The sequence below is a fragment of the Myotis brandtii genome, unplaced genomic scaffold (assembly GCF_000412655.1).
Source record: "Myotis brandtii unplaced genomic scaffold, ASM41265v1 scaffold45, whole genome shotgun sequence".
Classification (NCBI taxonomy): Eukaryota; Metazoa; Chordata; class Mammalia; order Chiroptera; family Vespertilionidae; genus Myotis; species Myotis brandtii.
In genome coordinates, this window is record NW_005367209.1 from 2,151,800 (window position 1) to 2,170,182 (window position 18,383).

At 38.6% G+C, this 18,383-nt stretch overlaps 1 protein-coding gene across 1 annotated transcript in view; it reads right to left on the minus strand.

The window, feature by feature from the left end:
* Positions 1–17,890, minus strand: part of PLCB4 (phospholipase C, beta 4) — a 290,061-nt gene extending 272,171 nt beyond the window's left edge. The window contains exons 1-2 of the mRNA XM_014546473.1: positions 17,727–17,890; positions 15,435–15,655 (exon numbers count right to left, since the gene is read on the minus strand). The gene's annotated coding sequence lies outside the window, so the exon portion shown is untranslated. The remainder of the gene's footprint in view (positions 1–15,434; positions 15,656–17,726) is intronic.
* Between the last annotated feature and the right edge of the window lie 493 nt (positions 17,891–18,383).

Here is an 18,383-nt window from a genome sequence, read left to right on the forward strand (position 1 = left end):
GTTTACCCTGGGCCAGGCTATGAGTGAGATGCTGTGGGGGGAAAAAACCACAAAACAGACCAAGACCACCCCCCACCCCCGCCACCATTGTTCTCATGCCTGATCTTAAAATCGATTACTTACTCTGCCATTCCTTTCCTCAAAATCATTTCAGAAATTGAGTCCAAGATCTGAGAGTAATTTTCAAGCCCTATTCCTACTAATATTGATCTTAATTTTCTTTCTTTAGAAAAAAATAAAATTGATGGATGGGCACCTTTTTGAGATACTCTATTACTATTCTTCTAAGAAACTCTATAGAACAACTATTATTTGTCTCATTTTTTGTTGTTGTTGTTATGAACAGAATGTTTGTGTTCCCTCAAAATTCATATATGGAAGCTTTAATCCCCAAGGTGAGTGTATTTGGAAGTGAGATTTCGGGGAGGTAAATAAGGGTTAATAAGGTCATGCGATAGGATTAATGTCCTTAAAAAGAGAAAGAGACTCAGGATCTCTGTCCCTCTTCACACACCAAGCAAAGGCCATTTGAGAAAACAGACAAGGTGACTGTCTGCAAACCAGAAACAGGGCCTTCATCAGACAGTGAATCTGCTGGCTCCGTGGTCCTGGACTTCCCAGCCTCCAGAACTGTGAGAAATAAATGTTTGTCATTTAAGCCACTCAGTCTATGTTATTTAGTCAGAGTAGCCCAAATAACTGAAGCAGAGACCCAGAAGGTGTAGTGGGAAAACATATAGCCAAATACTCCTCAAGGAAATCCTTGATTGCTGGGCATCATCAAGATTTACTCTGAGACACACCTTGAATGGGGATCAATATGGCGAGAGAAAACAATGCTCATCACTCTGAGTCTCCTATGACAGACGCCCATGACACTGGCAGTCTGTTTACAGAAATTAAGTGGATCAGTACCAGTGTTCCTTGAAAAGACTAATATCATGAACACAATGTCAATACAGGAGAGCTGCACACAGTGTATGAAAGCCAAAGATGTGTGATGGCCCTTGATAAAGGCAACCATTAAGACCTCTCTAGTGGTCACATCCTGATTAGCTGTTCCAAGGTTGATCAAGGTCATAATTTCCAAAGAACTTTCCCCAGTAACACAATTAGGCACAACATATGGGCCTTGCAGCTTAACTGCCTCATTCACACTGGATTTATCATCTCCACGAGTCTCACCCTAGAATTTGGCAAGCCCATGTCTGAATAACAAGTTCAAGGACATTTGTTCAATTATTGCTCAAGTGCTTAAATAATTTTGTGAGAACAACGGTTTCCAGGGTATGCAAGCAACAGCTGATCCAGATAGAATCACATTACAAAACCCCTGTCAATGAGATAACTCTTAGCAAATCTATAGTATTTTTTTTCCCCCTGTAGAATTTGCACTTGGAATCCTTGTCTGGGTAAGAAAGAGGATGGATACGATCTTCAGCCAAGGAATCAGTTAACAACACTGAAGTGAGCTGTGCAGTCCTCATGGCAACAGTGACTGCAATCTTTCCTTCGGTTTAGCAAGAGTGCCCGTCTTTGTGTTAAAGGCAGCAGTTATATTAGAAATTACACTTTTGCACTGTGCAGAAGGGGATTTTTCCCTTGGAGCACTACTCATGCTAAATTGGGTTTAGGCAAGAGGTAGCCCAAAGCGCTGACTTCATCAGGCTTTCTCCCCTACAGCAATCCCACACAATCACACCTCACAAACCCCCTCGTTTGCAGAATTCAAACAGTAACACCAGTTTCCTAATGGAAAAGTCTGCATCAAAGAGGCTGGTTCCACTTGTGAGATTTACATCTCTGAACCATTAGTACTAGCGCTCATGGCTCATGAGGAGAATGCTTTCAACAGTACCAGAGATTATTTTATGTCATAATCCACAGTGATGCCAAGACACAGGGAGGTTTTTATGATGATGAGTATTTGGCCCACAAGATTATTAGGACAACACATGCTTCTGCTCAGAACCCTCTAGTTCACTTACGCTGGTGCAAAATGAGGGATCTCAGCACAGAAATTTCAGGGCACATGCTGAGTTGTGTCAAATGTTTAGGAGTGTTACCTTCCTACATAAAGCGCTGGAGCACAGCCCACACTCCTGTCATATAGGGAATGCTATATTCCCATGTTCACCAATAATTCTTACATGTGCTTCTCCCCACATTTTCCTCATTCTCACTAGAGAAGAAACTGTGTTGGGTGGTGATATGCTTGCTTGCTTGCTTGCTTGCTTTATTTATTTATTTATTTATTTATTTATCTATCTATCTATCTAAGGCAAGTAATTTCAGAATTTTCAAGCTGAAGGGAACCTGAGATCCTCTATTCCAAACCCTAACATTGACAAAGGAGACCCTGAAGTGCAAAGACTTGAAAACAAGCAAGCCTCAAATAAAATGCTCCTTCACAACTACTTTATCTCATTTGCTAAAGCAAGCATGCACTCAGAGAGACTAAAATGCCCTTGACTCACTGTAAACATTTGACACATCTAGTTCTATATCAAGTGGAGAAAAACTCATCTCCTACCTCAGTGAAAAATCTGGGCAAATGTGCATTAGTTTTCTACTGCTCCTACACCAAAACCCACAAACCTAGTGGCTCAAAGCAAGACAAGTTCATGAGCTTCAAGTTTTATAGGTCAGAAGTACGTGTGTCTCACCAGGCTAAATTCGAAGTGTCCACAGGGCTGTGTTTCTTTCTGGAGGGTCTAGGGGAAAATCTGTCTCCTGTCATTCCCACTTTCTACAGGCCACTCACATTCCCTGGCTCACAGCTCCCTTCTTCCAACTTCAGTAATTATAAGTCCGTCCCACGTTCCTTTCATGCTTTGGATTTCTCCTGCCATTTCTTCTAACATCCCAGCTCTCTCTCTCCCGCCCTCCTCCCCCACCCCATGTTCTCTCTTTTTGACAACAGTTAGTTAAAGTTCTCCACTTCTAAGGTCTCCTTGACTAGATTGGGCCCACCCAGATTATCCAAAATAATCTACTCACTTCAAGGTCCACAATCTTAATCACATCTGCAATCTCCATTCTACCATGGAAGATAACAGTAACACGTTCTAGAAACTAGAACTTGGACATCTTTAGGGAGCTATTATTCTGCTTAGCAGACCTGCCCACCATTCCGATCCTCACCTCATTAAATGGCCCACAATCCATTTGATGACAAGGCAGAAACCTGGGAGACATGCCAGGATCAATCCATCTATTTACAGTACACTCCACATCCAGTTAGAGGCTAAATCCCATCTACTCTTAACACTTACCCTGTCATGTACTGACTTGCTTCTCTATAATCCCTGCTACATCAAGGTTGAGGCCTTCCTAGAATTCTTCACCTCTTTTCCTTCTTCTGGCACAAGCCTCCATTTTTTTTCAGTTATTCACACTGTCCTTCTGAGGCCATGTGTTTCAGGTAAGGTGTGCTCCAGCCCCAGTCCCAGGGGATTGAGTCTTGATCAGTCTAAGCTAGTTATGGTGACCCACTTACCCTTTGCCAGTCACTTTTCAACATGAGGGGAACACAGCATCCTTAATAAGTGCATTGAATTAACCAATACAGGAGTCACTTTACCCTGAGCATTCTTGTTAGGTCACGTAAGTCAAATTAAGTCGAGGGTTTGTTACTTGCTGCTAAAAATATCCTAAATGGCACATGGGTCATTAAAATGACTGCATAATTCTACTCACTGTTATACTTGCTCCAAGTCTCCCATCACCTCCAACTTCCATGCTACATTCTTTCTGTCTTCTACTTAGAAACAGAATAGCATTCCAAAGCCACCAATCTGATCAGGTGTTCCTCTACTCAAAATGCTTCAGGGACATCCCATTACCCATAACTGTAATTCTCAAACATCTGTACTTATACCTCTTTAGAAGAATCCAGAAAAACTATGAAATCAAAAGTCAATTTTAAGGAAATATCTTAATTTTTTTCAGCATACATTCAAAAGAGTTGTTAAAGATATAATTTTTGGCATGTTGCAATGCTGATATTTTCAGTAAAACAGCTGTTATATCACTCTTAAATATATCCACAAGAATCTAAACACCAGAGTGATTTGATACCCATAATTATCCATTTAAAAACAGTATAAATAAGCTCTTCTTTAACATTTATGTTTTATCTGTGCCCTTCTCCTATTTCTATTTTATTTGTCCTGCAAAATTTTATCCTAATGCATATATTTTTATGATTCAAAGTATTTCATTGATTGGCCTATCATACATCCCTATATACATAAAAATATGCATATAATTCAGATTTTTAAGTTTTAACTTACTTTAAATTTAGCTCCTAAGGGTAAAATAATTTCTTCTGAGTTATACAATATTTACTAGTAAACAATTAAGAAAAACCATATACACATAATAAAATTTGTGTCAATAATTATTAAATATAAGAAATAAAACTTTAAAACATATCTCTTGATAAGATCAACAGGTCTTTTAAAGATTAACCCATGCATCTATGGATGAATATTCTTTAGTGCTAAAATAATAAAGGTTTAACATCACTTTCATATATTTCTATACTGATCAGTTCTTTTGGCTTACATAAGTAGATTAGTGTATAAGAGTTTGGCTGTAGCTACACAGCACAAATCTCTGAACTCCTTTTGAGTTTTAGGCCATCAAAGACAGTGGTTCATCATCAAAATTATTTTAATTAGTTATCAACCGATGATCCAAATATGTCTTCAATTTTGGTTCAAGCAAAGCGTCCTTTTGTTTAACACTTGGAATGTTTTTTACATAACAGGACATTGTATCCTATTAAGATTCTGGAAAGATAAAATGAATGCCTTCCTTCTTTAAAAAGGGAGAAGGAAGAGCCAATGCATTGTGAGGCGGCTCAATTTTAGGGAAGAGTATATATCCATATACTGAAGTTGAAAAACTGGAAACTTACTCCCTTAAAGAAGAGTCTCTGAGCCCTGGCATGTCCCCCATCAGAATACCTCCATTCATGCCCAAGATATACCTAAAGCCATGTTGAAAACAGCTGACCTATAGGATAAAATAAAAATCTCTTTGCATAAAACAGAATGCCTTTCATGATTTGATGCAGGCTCGGGTTCCATTTCCCACGTGTATCCCATTCCACCCTTCTCCACACCAGCTTGAGAAAGCTGATTTACATACACTGGTTCTAAGTTGGTTTTCAAGAGGAACATGTGTCAGAAAGACTTCCTTCCTTTGCTACACTTTGACCCCTAGCCTGCTGCTATTTTATTTATTTTGTTATAAGAATTTATTTGAGCCAAACTGACGACATACATCGGGAGCAAAGTCTCAAATGTTCCCTAGCCTGCTGCTATTTTAGACACGAGAGATGAGTCACTGAAATTTATACCGGCACCTTGTCCCTGCTCAGCCCGGTCCGAGGGACTCGGCTTGCTGTACAACATAAATTAGCAGCAGCAGTGTAAATAGTCATCATGCCTTTTAGATAAAATTCTGTACAACAAACCATTCAATCATGTATTTTATCCCCACGCTCTAGGGACACTTTTCAACAATTCCGGCATTTCATATATAAAGATGAGGCTCTTTCTATCCCTCTGCTCTCCTGTCCTTCAAATAACTGCTCTTTCTGGAGCTTTCCCTGATTTCCCCTCCCCATTCCAGGTACAGAATGACTCACTCTCCACCTTTACAGCATGTCGCTGTTACTTCTACTGGATATTTTTTGCACAGTCTGCGTGGTGTCATGATGACGTGTGTGTAAGACTTGTCTCCCTGTCTCCACGGCTGTCACATCCATTGGTTCCATCCTCATTTGATCCCTGGGTCCTGGCCACCCCTTCTTGACAATCTCTCTTCGCCTCACCACCAGTTCATCCCTCTTGCTCCTCCCTACATGATCTTTCTTCCTTAGTTTCTTCCACTTGTACCCTCCTCCGCCACTGTTCAGCTCAGAGGTTCTCATGGTTCAATATCAGAGGCCTCAGTCTAGACCAGGGGTGGGCAAACTTTTTGACTCGAGGACCACAATGGGTTCTTAAACTGGACCGGAGGGCCGGAACAAAAGCATGGATGGAGTGTTTGTGTGAACTAATATAAATTCAAAGTAAACATCATTACATAAAAGGGTACGGTCTTTTTTTTTTTTTTTTTAGTTTTATTCATTTCAAACAGGCCGGATCCGGCCCGCGGGCCGTAGTTTGCCCACGGCTGGTCTAGACTGAGTGAACTAACACTAAAATCAAGTGATAATTACCTTTTTCTCAAGTTGGAGGGGAAACAAGTGAAAACAATTTCCTCATGTTAGGGTTTCTATAATTTTTCTTAATAGTTTGCTACTTGGGGACAACTATTGTTCAATATTCTGAAAATGTCAACAGATTTGTAAAATTAATTACCCCCCCCAAAAAAAGTTTAGCACTTAATTATTACTAATGGCCAGAAAATGGTAAAAGTAAACAAATATTAAGGAAAGACACAGAAATCAATCACTTATATGTAATTTAAGTGTTTTGTGTTCAGGATCACAGGTTAGAATATTATATTATGTATAGAATTATATCTTGTATTTTACTAGCAAAATTGATATTGTGCTATATGGCATAATAAAACATGTCCACATTTCTGTGTTTGTATACATACACATATGTGTGTATAATGTTAATATATGTATATTAAGTGTCAACACAAAATTATATTTTTATTTGTCTGGCATCACAACATGTAAAAATGGCCTAGTAGAAACTCTAAGGCATTGCTGTTGTGAATGCAAAATACTCCAATCATTTTAAAAACCAATTTGGTAATTTCTGATGTAGCTGAGCATGCATATGACCCAGCTATCTCATTCTTAGGTATTTACTCAAGAGAAATAAAAAGATATGTCTACACAAAGACTTACATACAAATATTCATAGCAACTTTGATAGCCTGAAAGTGGAAAAAATATACATGTCCATCAATAGGTAAATAAACTGTGATATATCCATACACTTAATTAACACTCAGCAACTTTTTTAAAAACATTGTAGGGGACTCAGAGATGCAACATGGCTCCAGCAATGAAGACGTCTGAGAAATGTTGGACTCTCTGTGACTGTTCAACCTTCTGTGACTGTTTAACTCTCTGTAGCCTCAGGCTTGGCAGACAAGATAAGCGTCATGCCCCCAGAAAGGAGGTTAATGAACTTATAGTGTGGATAACTGCTGATGTAATCTGTTAACTTAAAAATGCATTGTTCTTTCTGGTGGTCTACGTGACTACTCACGATATGGTTTTACTATTAACTGCCTATAAAAAGGAGAGCCTGGCCATGGCCAGGTGGCTCAGCTAGTGAGAGCATAGTCCTGTGCACCAAAAAGGCTGCAGTTTCAGTTCCAAGACAGGGCACATACCTAGGTTGTGGGTTTGATTCCCAGTCAGAAAAGTACTGGAATCAACCTATTGATGTTTCTCTCTCTCTCTCTCTCTCTCTCTCTCTCAAAAAAAAAGAGAAAACATGTCCTTGGATGAGAATCAAAAAAGAGAGAGAGAGAGAGAGAGAGAGAGAGAGAGAGTGCGAATGGGAGGGATGTGAATAATTCCCAGCCAGCCACCACTGGCAGTGCAGCTGCTTTGCCTGTGTATGTAAGTTTCTCCTATTCAAGCTCTTATGGATTTAAATAAGGCTACCTGTCAGTTCTTTGGAAGTGATCCTGACTTTTGAAACTTTTCCCCCAACAACTACTTATATACATAACAACATGGAGGAATCTCAAAAACATTATGCTGAAAGAAAAAAGCTAGCAAAAGAATACATGATTGCTATTGTAAGAGATCCTGGAAAAAGTCAAAAAAAGAATCTATAGAGACAGAAAGCTGACTAGTGGTTGTCTGGACCAAGGGGTTGGGAGAGATGAATTGCAAAGGGGATTTCTGAGCTTTTAATATCTCCAGAAATTGTGATATGAATATTTCATGGTGTATTTTGTTTTGTTTTTTTTTTTTGCTTTTGTTGCTGCCTATTATTATTAAATGTTTACTTTTACTGTACATTTCATTTCCTTTTTGTTAAATTTTCATTTACATTTCATGTCCTTTTTTGTTTTTAAAGGATTTATAGATTAAACAGTACATTAGACATGTACTGTATATAAGAAAGGTAAAAATGGAATCATTTGGGGGTCTGGAAAGGATTCATTCAATTTGCATTATTTCTAATGCGAAAAAATGATTCAGTTTTCAAACAGCCTCTGGAATGAATTAAGTTTGAGAACAGAGGTTCCACTGTATTTTTTTAGGTGGCCCAGTGTACTTTACATCAAATTTGGAGGCAATGTTAGGGATTTCTGATTTGCCATGGATACAGGCTTATGTGGTAGATAAGAAATGTACTTCAATAACTTTACAGGGTACAAAGGGGGGAAGGAATAGAACTTTTTCTTTCATATGGAGCAAGTCGGTAATTTATTTTAAAGATTTCAATGAATTGAAACATTAGCACTTATTGAAACAGCCATAATTTTATAAATGGGAAAAAAATTGGTGAGTTCCAGGAATGAGATTTCCATTTAGTTTGCTACAGCCTAAGCTTTAAGCCCTGTAGGTAGACAGTTCAACTAAGAACTATTTCTTCCTGATGCCAATCCACCAATGATTATTTCTGAGGTAAGACAAGGTGACTTTGTACAGTTTATTAGAACTGAAAATAGTACAGGAACATAGTTTATTGGAAGTGACATCCCTGGAGACTGGGGCTAGTGAATGCATAAGTTGATCTACAAAGAAGACAAAGAAGAGTTAAGCCTTCTCCTCAGCCCCCTAGTGTAACAATACACCAATGGTTCTGAAACCTGATTGTGCATAAAAATCTACCGGAGAGATTGTTAGAACAAAGATTTCTGGGCTGCATCCCAAGATCTTCATATCCAGTAGGTCTGAAGTGTGACCTGGTAATTTGCATTTGCAGCAAATTCCCCGGTGATATTGATTTGCTGGTCTATGGACCACACTTTAAAAGCCACTGCTCTATACCCTGGTCTTCTAGACCAGTGGTTGGCAAACTGCGGCTTGCGAGCCACATGTGGCTCTTTGGCCCCTTGAGTGTGGCCACGAAGTTTCAATCGCACTGTACGTGCGCGCCCGCACGTGGCATTTTGTGGAAAAGCCACACTCAAGGGGCTGCAGTTTGCGGACCACTGTAATCTAGACCAATACCCGGGATGCCTTTCCCATTAATTAAATAAAGTGAAGTCTAATTAATTTATTTCCCCAGCTACACTATCAGCATTAGCAACAATAAGAAAGGTCAGAAGAAAAAATTTCATGATCCTTGGAAAAGATGGACAAATCGTTTCTGTTTCCGATACCTTTGTGTATGGATGAGGTTTTCTCAGTCCATAGGTTACTAAGTAGCTTCTGCACTTCTGACATTAATTTTGCCACTCTCTTATGAATAACAGTGAATAGTATACTATGTTTTGCCAATAAATGACAGTGTCACAAGTTCAAAACATACACAATTTTCTATTGTCATATTAAAAATACAAAGATAAGAGAATTGTGAGAGAAAGACAAAAGGGTGAAAATAAGAAGACATGAAAAAGTGGAGAAACAAAGAAGAAAAACACAAAATACAATAGCATCAGAAACTCCACAGGGGAAAAGAACTTGGGTTTGAGGGATTCGTTGTTAAGGGACCAAGGAGGGAAGAAATGACTTAATGAATAGGAAGTTTACTCTACGAATAAAAAGAAACCACAATGTAAAAAGGACTAAAATATAAAATAAGGTAGATAAAATAATAACAAAACACAGACATAAAGCCAACCCAAAAGAGAAGGGAGGGCTGTTTAGTTTTTAAATTATTAAATATAACATTCAGAAAACAAGATATCAAAAGTAGTCTTCCCTTTAAAATGGCTATATGGTATGCCAAGTTTTTTCATAGCATATCATTACTAAAAGATACAAATACAAAAAAAAGAAAAGAAAAGAAAAGAAAACAAGATATAATGACTTGTGAGGAGGAGGGAGGGAAAGGATCAATTTTAAAAATATTTCCATTCTCATTGTACATCTGAAACTAATATAATATTGTCTGTGAACTATAATTTTAAAATGTAATTTTAAAAAATATTCAACTCCAGGTTTGTAGAAATCAATTGCAATTGTCTAACACTTCAGAGGTTATAGCATGAAGGGGTCAGATGTATCACTGTGGGAAGGGGATAGATTTGTGGTGTGGTAGGAGAAATAATGCTCCCCCAAAATTATCTACATCCTAATCCCTGGAACCTGTGATATGTTACCTTTCATGGAAGAAAGGACTTTGGAGACATGCTTAAAATCAAGGATCTGGAGATGGGAAGATGGGTGGGCCCAATGTAATCCCAAGGGTTCTTATAAAATGAAAGAAGGAGGCAGCAAAATCAAAGGAGATATGACAATGCAAACAGAGATCAGAGTGATGCACACCTGAGCTCCAGAATTTGGGCAGCATCCTGAAGACGGACAAGGCAAAGAACAGAGGCTCCCTGAGAGTCCCCAGAAAAGCACAGCCATGCTGATGCATTTTAGATTTCTGATCTCCAAACCTGCAAGATGGTAAATTTGTGTTGTTTTATGCCACTAAGTTTATGGCAATTTGTTACAGCAGCAATGGAAACTAATATAGGGATGTGGGAGAGGCCGGATTGGACTTGGAGAGCATATGCCTCTTCTAATGGGGAAAACAAGAGTCCAGGTTTTGCTGGATCTCCCAGTTTGTTAGGAGAGGTGGAAAGTATGTTTGCATAAAATTAGCAACTAGTAGCACTGTGCAGGGCAAGGTAGGACTCCAACATGGTTGCTCCCTATTTTCTTTGTTGGATAGTTCCAATCATGTGATGTGGCTAGAGTAAGGACAAAGGCTGGATTGACCAATAGAGCAGACTTTGTGGCATAGTCCTCTACTCCAGACCACTGACTACAGACCACATCCAAGCTTGCAGAGGCCGACAGCTCAGCTGTTCACAGAACTCCATGTCTCTGGCCCTGATGTATTGAAAGCAATGCGTGGTCCATTTTCTGCCCCCAAGTCATTCAGAAGCTGAACTTCAATGTGTTCAATTTTTCTTCCATTCTAGATAATCAATGGGGCCAACATGCTTTATAGCCACTCTGGAAAATGAAATTATGTTCGAAATACAATTTGTTCTTCACAGAGGAAGGAATTATTCAAGTGCTAAATGTTAAGACTATTACCGAAACATGGACAGATAGATGGTAATGACTTTTAAAAATGAAGGGAAAAAGAAACATAAAACTCTAAATTAGTTTGCCTTAAAGTAATCCTCTGTTAATTCTATTCTTAGAGCAAATTGATAGAAGAAGGGGAAAATAAAGTTAGTAACGTTTGTAGAGACAAGTGGCCTCTCTTAATATTCAGGCCATTAGCAGGCAATATTTATTGAGTGAAGCCTCTCTAAAAGCACTAAACACTAAGCACTAAGCACAAAGCACTGAATGCCAGACAGGGTTCTGGAACAGAGTAATTTATAATATCACTATGAGGATGAGGCTAATAATACAAAATAATTAGAGAGTAATTACCAGTTGTTATCTGCACAGAAGAACAATGCCAAAATGTAAGTTAATGTGATATGTACTCAAGAAAGGGAGAGATGGGCAGCCGAGAGTTGACTGACAGCTGTCAGAAAAGCTTTGAGATGGTTGGGTGTAATGCTGAACCTTCAAGGATAGGTAGAACTTATGCAGAAAGAGGGTTAGATATTCTACTCAAAGGAAATTGCTCAGTGATTCCTGTCATAGAATCTTAAATTTTTAATTGAAGCTGAGAATATAATAAAAACTGCATAAATTGTAGTCCTTTGTTATAAGATGAATTTACAACAAATGCAAGCAACTCTGCAAATTATGGGATAAGATAATTAGTATTTCTCTATCATCAGGGCTTAAAACTGTAAGAGAGAGAAATAGTTTCCCATGATTCTCTACTTTATGTTACACAATTTTATATCAGAAGATGAAATGACTAAATGTGTACAGGTCTCATACTGTTGTAATCCAGTGGAAAGGTGCTTCTTTATAACCTAAATATTTTTCATAAAACATGGTTTTCTGAGTTATTTTATCATAACTGACTTCACAAGTGTTAGCAAAAACTACTCTGTCCTTTCATCTCTGAGAAAAGCAAGTATAAATTAAGTATGAAAAACAGTAAGAGAGGAAATATTCACATAGAATTTTTTTCTAGCCTGTAGGTAGTTAACTATATATCTTTTTTATTTTTGTAATCCTCACCCAAGGACATTTTCATTGATTTTTATAGAGAGGGGAAGGAAGGGAGGGAGGAAAGAACGGAGGAAAGAAGAGAGGGAGGGAGGAAGAAGGAGAGGGAGAGGGAGAGGAGGAGGAGGAGGAGGAGGAGAGAGAGAGAGAGAGAGAGAGAGAGAGAGAGAGAGAGAAAGATCACTTCCCACATGGGCTGACTAGGGCCTGGGATGGAACCTGCAAACAAGGTATGTGTCCTGACTTGGAATCGAACCTGCGACCTTTCAGTGTACAGGACAATGTTCCTACCAATGGAGCCACTGGCCAGGGCAATTAACTATATGTCTTCTTGTCCTTAAAAAATAAAGCCAATATATGGTTTGAAATTTTGACTAGAAAACTGTTGAATATTTGTTCAGTTTGGTTCTAAAGGTCATAGATTGTGAGCTGCTGGATATTTCCTTGATTCCTTTATGAGCAAGAAAACATAATTTTCTACTAAATGATGTACCTTAAAAAACAAAACCAAACACTATAAAATTTTCATGCAGTATCTGGAGAAAGACTATAAAAGAAGCTTCTGAGCACCTACCATATAATCTCTCTGAGTTACTCTGCATGGATTTTTCCCACTGAACAGAGCTGAATAAACCCACTGTTTATAATTCAACATTCACTGGAAAAACAAAGGACATCTATATGTCAGTAACAACTGAAGGAGCTGAGTGGGTTTTCAGAAGATGAGTCTAATCTCCTTTAAAGTGATTAGTGAAAGCAAGCAAATAAAAAAAATGGGAGTTTCATGGCACTTTCAAAAAATGAGCACTTTATAGTCCCTAAACAACTTGAGGAACTCAGTTCGTTTTGACCAGACTCTTTCTGCTGTGCTACTTTCTTGTTAGATATTTAAAAACTGCTTCTTTGTGACCAAAGGCTTGGTTGGCCATTTTACTTCCTAGTTGCAGGTCATGCTGGGAGTCTGGCATTTCAAGCAAGTGGCTGTCTGGGTAGTGGGGTGTGCTGTCTGGATAGTGGGGTGTTACACAGAGCTCTGTATCCATATCAGGGCCGATCCAAGTCAATCTAGTCCAGTGATGGCGAACCTTTTGAGCTCGGCGTGTCAGTATTTTGAAAAACCCTAACTTAACTCTGGTGCCGTGTCACATATAGAAATTTTTTTATATTTGCAACCATAGCAAAACAAAGACTTATATTTTTGATATTTATTTTATATATTCAAATGCCATTTAACAAAGAAAAATCAACCAAAAAAAATGAGTTCGCGTGTCAGAGGTGTCATAGGTTCGCCATCACTGATCTAGTCCTTTGTGAAGTACTTGAGGATAAAATTGACCCAAACATGGAATGTCAGAAATTAAGGTTATCACAGGAACAGAGCTTTCTGTTCCTGAAGAAGTATTAAGAACATTTCAAGCTAAATTATGAGGTGAATACATCCTCAAATATCTTCACAGAAAACCCTGGCCTGAAATGAAGATTTCCCCCCCCTCTATATCCAGAGACACTAGGTGCGTCAGCCCAAAGAACTTCTTAAAGCAGGATTACCCCCATGTCTCTGCATTTCTGCTTATGTGATCTCACCAACCATCTTGTAAAATATTATAAGAATCAATCAAGTCATTGGCAAGTCATCTGTGCCAAGTAAAAACCAGATCATCTAAGTTACTGTGGTAAAAAAAAAAAATTCAATTTTGTCAGAAACAAGAACACTAGGATTTAGCCCAGAATAAATATTAGCTTGTTAGAAAGTGCTGTAAAATATGTAGTTCCAACTATGAAAGTAACTTGCATGAAATGAAATTGATCAAAGTGTAGTTTGAAGAAAGAAACTGATCACAAATCACTTATTTGTGGTCATGAGTCCTCTTTTGAGGAGAAGCACAGAAGAACATAAGGGCTGCGAAGGGGCATAAGAGGACCTTCTCAGGTGATGGTGATGTCCTATATCTTGCTGGGGACTCGTTTACAGAGGTGCACCCATCTGTCAAAACTCAACTTAAGTACAATTAAAGATGTGTGCATTTCACTCTATGTAAATTTCATATGCAAAACTGTCAAGCAATATTGAACTTTCCACTAAATGTACCTTTAAAAATCACTATAAAATTTCCATGTAGTATCTGGAGAAAGACTCTAAAATAAGCTTCTGAAAACCTACCATGTAATCTCTCCCATGCTGAGTTACACTATATGGATTTTTCTCACTGAACAGAACTGAATAAAACCATTGCTTATAATTCATTATTCATTGGAAAAGCAAATGGCATCTATAACAAATGACTGTTGAAGGAGCTGTGTGGATTTCAGCATGCTTATTAATAATAGCATGCTGAAATATGCAAACTGATGCCTGGGGTTTATTTTAAAATGCATCAAAAATAAGATGGTGAGAGATGGGCAAAGGGAAAAGTGGACGGACAGGCATGTGAAGAAGTAAAATGTTAATGGTGGAAGCTAGATGGTGAATATACCGTTGTTCACTGTAAAACTCTTTCAAATTACCATATACATCATATTTTAATTAAAATGTTTGGGGAAGCCCTGGCCAGTGTTTCTCAGTGGTTAGAGCATCAGCCTGGCCTATAAAGGATTGAGGGTTTGATTCCAGGTCAAGAGCACTTACTGGATTGCAGGTCAGATCTTCACTCCCCTTCCCCCTATTGGGGCTCCTGTGGGCAGCAACTGATTGATGTGTCTCTGTTCTCTCTCTCTCTCTCTCTCTCCCCTCCCCACCTCCCTTCAACTCTCTCTAGAATCAATGGAAAAAAATATCCTCACTCCTCAAGTGAGGATTAAAAAAATAAAAAATTTGGGGGAAGCAAATATGATGGGAAGGGAATTACTGATGAGTTCAGAATATCACAGCACTGACCACTGACCATATTCTTTTCTTTAGGAGCTCACATGGTATCCAGGACCCTGGCAGAATATTTAAGTTGAAAATCCAAAGCACAGATCTAACAAGCTGATACATGGAAGGCTTAAAAAAAAAAATCAACCGCCTCAAACTGGTTGATTATGTTGGAAAATTGTGTGTTGAGAGGGAAAAAAGTAGCTCCCCACAGATAAAGTTTCTATATTTAAATTCACAGTGAGCTTAAGTGGGGCACCTGCAAGCCAGGTTAAGCAGAAGATGCTGTTAGAATACTCAGGTGCAAGACCCAAATTAAAGCCAACACACGTCACAGGCTTCAGATGGGTAGAAAGTGCCGGCAGAGGGAAGGAGTGGAGGAGGCCTTGGTATTTGTGGCAATGCAAGGAGGAACGTACTGAGAGGCAAGGGCAGGGCTTCCAACAATGATGAGTCCCAGAAAAGGGCAGCAGTGGAAACTTGTCAGAGGTCACAATACCTCACGTTCATTCCAGAGAAAACAGCAGGTGACACATCGTCAGTTACATCATCTGTGAAGGAGCCAGTGACACCAGCTAGTGAGTTCACTTCAATCACAGTCTCGGTCATTTGCGTTGCAAACTGACTGCTTGGTATTGACTAGATAATGTCCATTACGTTATAAATAATAGTCTGAGCAGCTATTGATTTTGTATTGCTCCTCACTAGTCAAAGTGTGGTCCCCAAACCGGCAGCAGGGGAGCCTGTGAAAAATGCAGAATCCCAGGCCTCATCTCAAACCCTGCTGTGCTAGAATTTGCCATTTAACCAAATCACAAGTGTTTCGCATACACACGAATGAGTGAGACGCAGTGGAGTGATCTTACAAGTCTGCAGACCGGCCCTCGGTAACTTGTCTTCTCAATAGCAGCTTTGACTTCAGACTCAGAGGAGAGGTATTGATTGGTAAACAGGTGAGCAACACCTTGTCCCCTGTGAGCGCCTTCCCCTGACAACCGCTTCCTCTTTGCAAAGCCTCAGTCCTAGCCTCTACCTGTGGGAGAGACCTGCCTCTAGCCCTGAGGGCCTGGAAAGTCTGTTACAATAAAACACGGTTGACCCTGTTTTTGAGCATTTGTCAAAGTTTCATATTCTTCGATGTGTCTAGAAATACTCCACATACCTGAGGAGAGTGGATCACTTTGCATGCAATTGCTCTTTAATGTAAAAAGCATACAAAATGTTTTCTCCGACAGGTAACTATCAAAAGAGTTCTGAGACCACTGTCCTCAATTCGGCCGTAAGACAGAGCTAGTGAAAGGTCTTCACTCCCCCTTAAATATAGCTGCAGAATATTGCATTCCATTCAAGTACACATCTGTCTAAAGTAAGTTTATTTTAATGCTCATATTTGTTTACTTGCCATTATAATAAAGACTGTTTTATGCTCAAATAGCTATGGCTAGTCATGGTTCACACAGAAATAAATGTTTTATCTCCGCTTTCATAATTGCGTTTATTTTTAAAGATACTAAGACATTCCTGAAAAACAAAGTATACAAACTGGAACTGCTTTTCTAAAGCCACCCAATGCCAATTATTCTGTACCGACTGTAACGTCCACACTCCAGCATCACATATTTGTCTATGCATATGTGCAATTACATGAAAAATGATTTTTACAAATATCATTACCAAATACACTAACTTTCTAAATTATTAATTTCCACTCTCTTATTTCAGAAAGCAATTCTCCATAATGTCTAAGTAAGTTTCCAAGACAATGCGTAAGTAACATTTCCAAGACAATAATTACAAGGTATATTTTCATTCTCACTTATTTAGGAAGAGACTTCTAAATATAATCATTTTCCCCATCTTATATAGCTGAAACCAAAAAATGGCAATCAAAACATAAAACATGTAATATGTCACATATTTTTTTGCTAATTATGAAAAACAAAAAACTGAATCGGTTTTTGTAATAATTCATGCATGATGGAAAAATATTTAACACTCTGTGCTGAATTGCATCACATTTAAGTATTCATAAAAAGTATATTCAAGAAATTGGTTAATTTTTTAATAGTTTTTTTAGAGTAGTTTTAGCTTAGCAGCAAAACTGGGCAAAAGGTATAGAGATGTCTCATTTACCCCCCACATATATAGTTAATTTTTAAAATATGGAGATCCTAAATAACATACACACAAAAATCCTACCAATCAAATCACACTGATAAATACCATATTGAAAACTCTGTTTGAGTTGCAATTAGGTTTAGGGAAATTTTATAAACAGACATTAAAACAAATCTGAATCAAATTAATGCCAGAACCACAACACAATGATAGTGTTTAATATACTTCGTTGTCTTAATTTTGTCTTAGGTTTCTCACTTATTAAAATATCTAAAGAAACAAATCAACAATAAATAAGATAATCTTCATGAAATGTTTGAGTGAGCCAAGAAATTTAAAGACACAGAAATATTTTCTTTTTTCTCACTACCCCTTCTGGAATCACAACAATAAAATCACAATAGCCCTTATATAGGCTATTAAAACCATAAACTTCTCAACACGACTCCCCCTTGTAAATCCTCACTTCCACTCATAAAGCCATTTTTCAGTATGCTCTCTTACCTGAAACGAAGTGAGTATGACTTGAACTTCACCCAGTCAGAAACAGACTCTTGAGAGTATGCCCGATGCAGGCTGCGAAGTGCAGGGGCAATCCTTGTTCCTGGATAAGCTCTCTCTTTCCGGAAGGCAAGGAGCAGGGAGAGGCTCAGGATGCACAAGCCACACCGTGTAAGGAGACCGGTCCTCTCCCTCAGAGTCCCCACCCCATAGCCACAAAGACAGAGGCTGGGCCAGCAGGGCCCACAGCCACAACTCAGGACCCAAAGGGGCAGAGACACAGTCTCCTCACCATTCTCAGCAGAACCCCAACGATAAGCAAGTGCTTTTCACAAGCATCTTGCCAGGGAATGAGTAAGAGGTCCCACACATCACAGGAAACACCACTTGGTCACAGGCTGGGGTTTATTCAACAGAGAGCTTACAATTTGAAGCTGACACCTAAACTGGCCCTTAAAACAAATCTTTGGGCTTTCTATAGTGAAGGCCACAAAAATTTCAGGATAAAACCCTAAAGGAAAGCAAAACTGATTGCCCACGAGTCAGGAAATGAACAGAAACGTGTAAGCTGTTGAGAATCTTTGTCTCAACTTATCATACCTTCAGGGTTCAAGAAGGGATACAGAATTTCATTAAGCTTAGTAGTATTGATATAAGGAA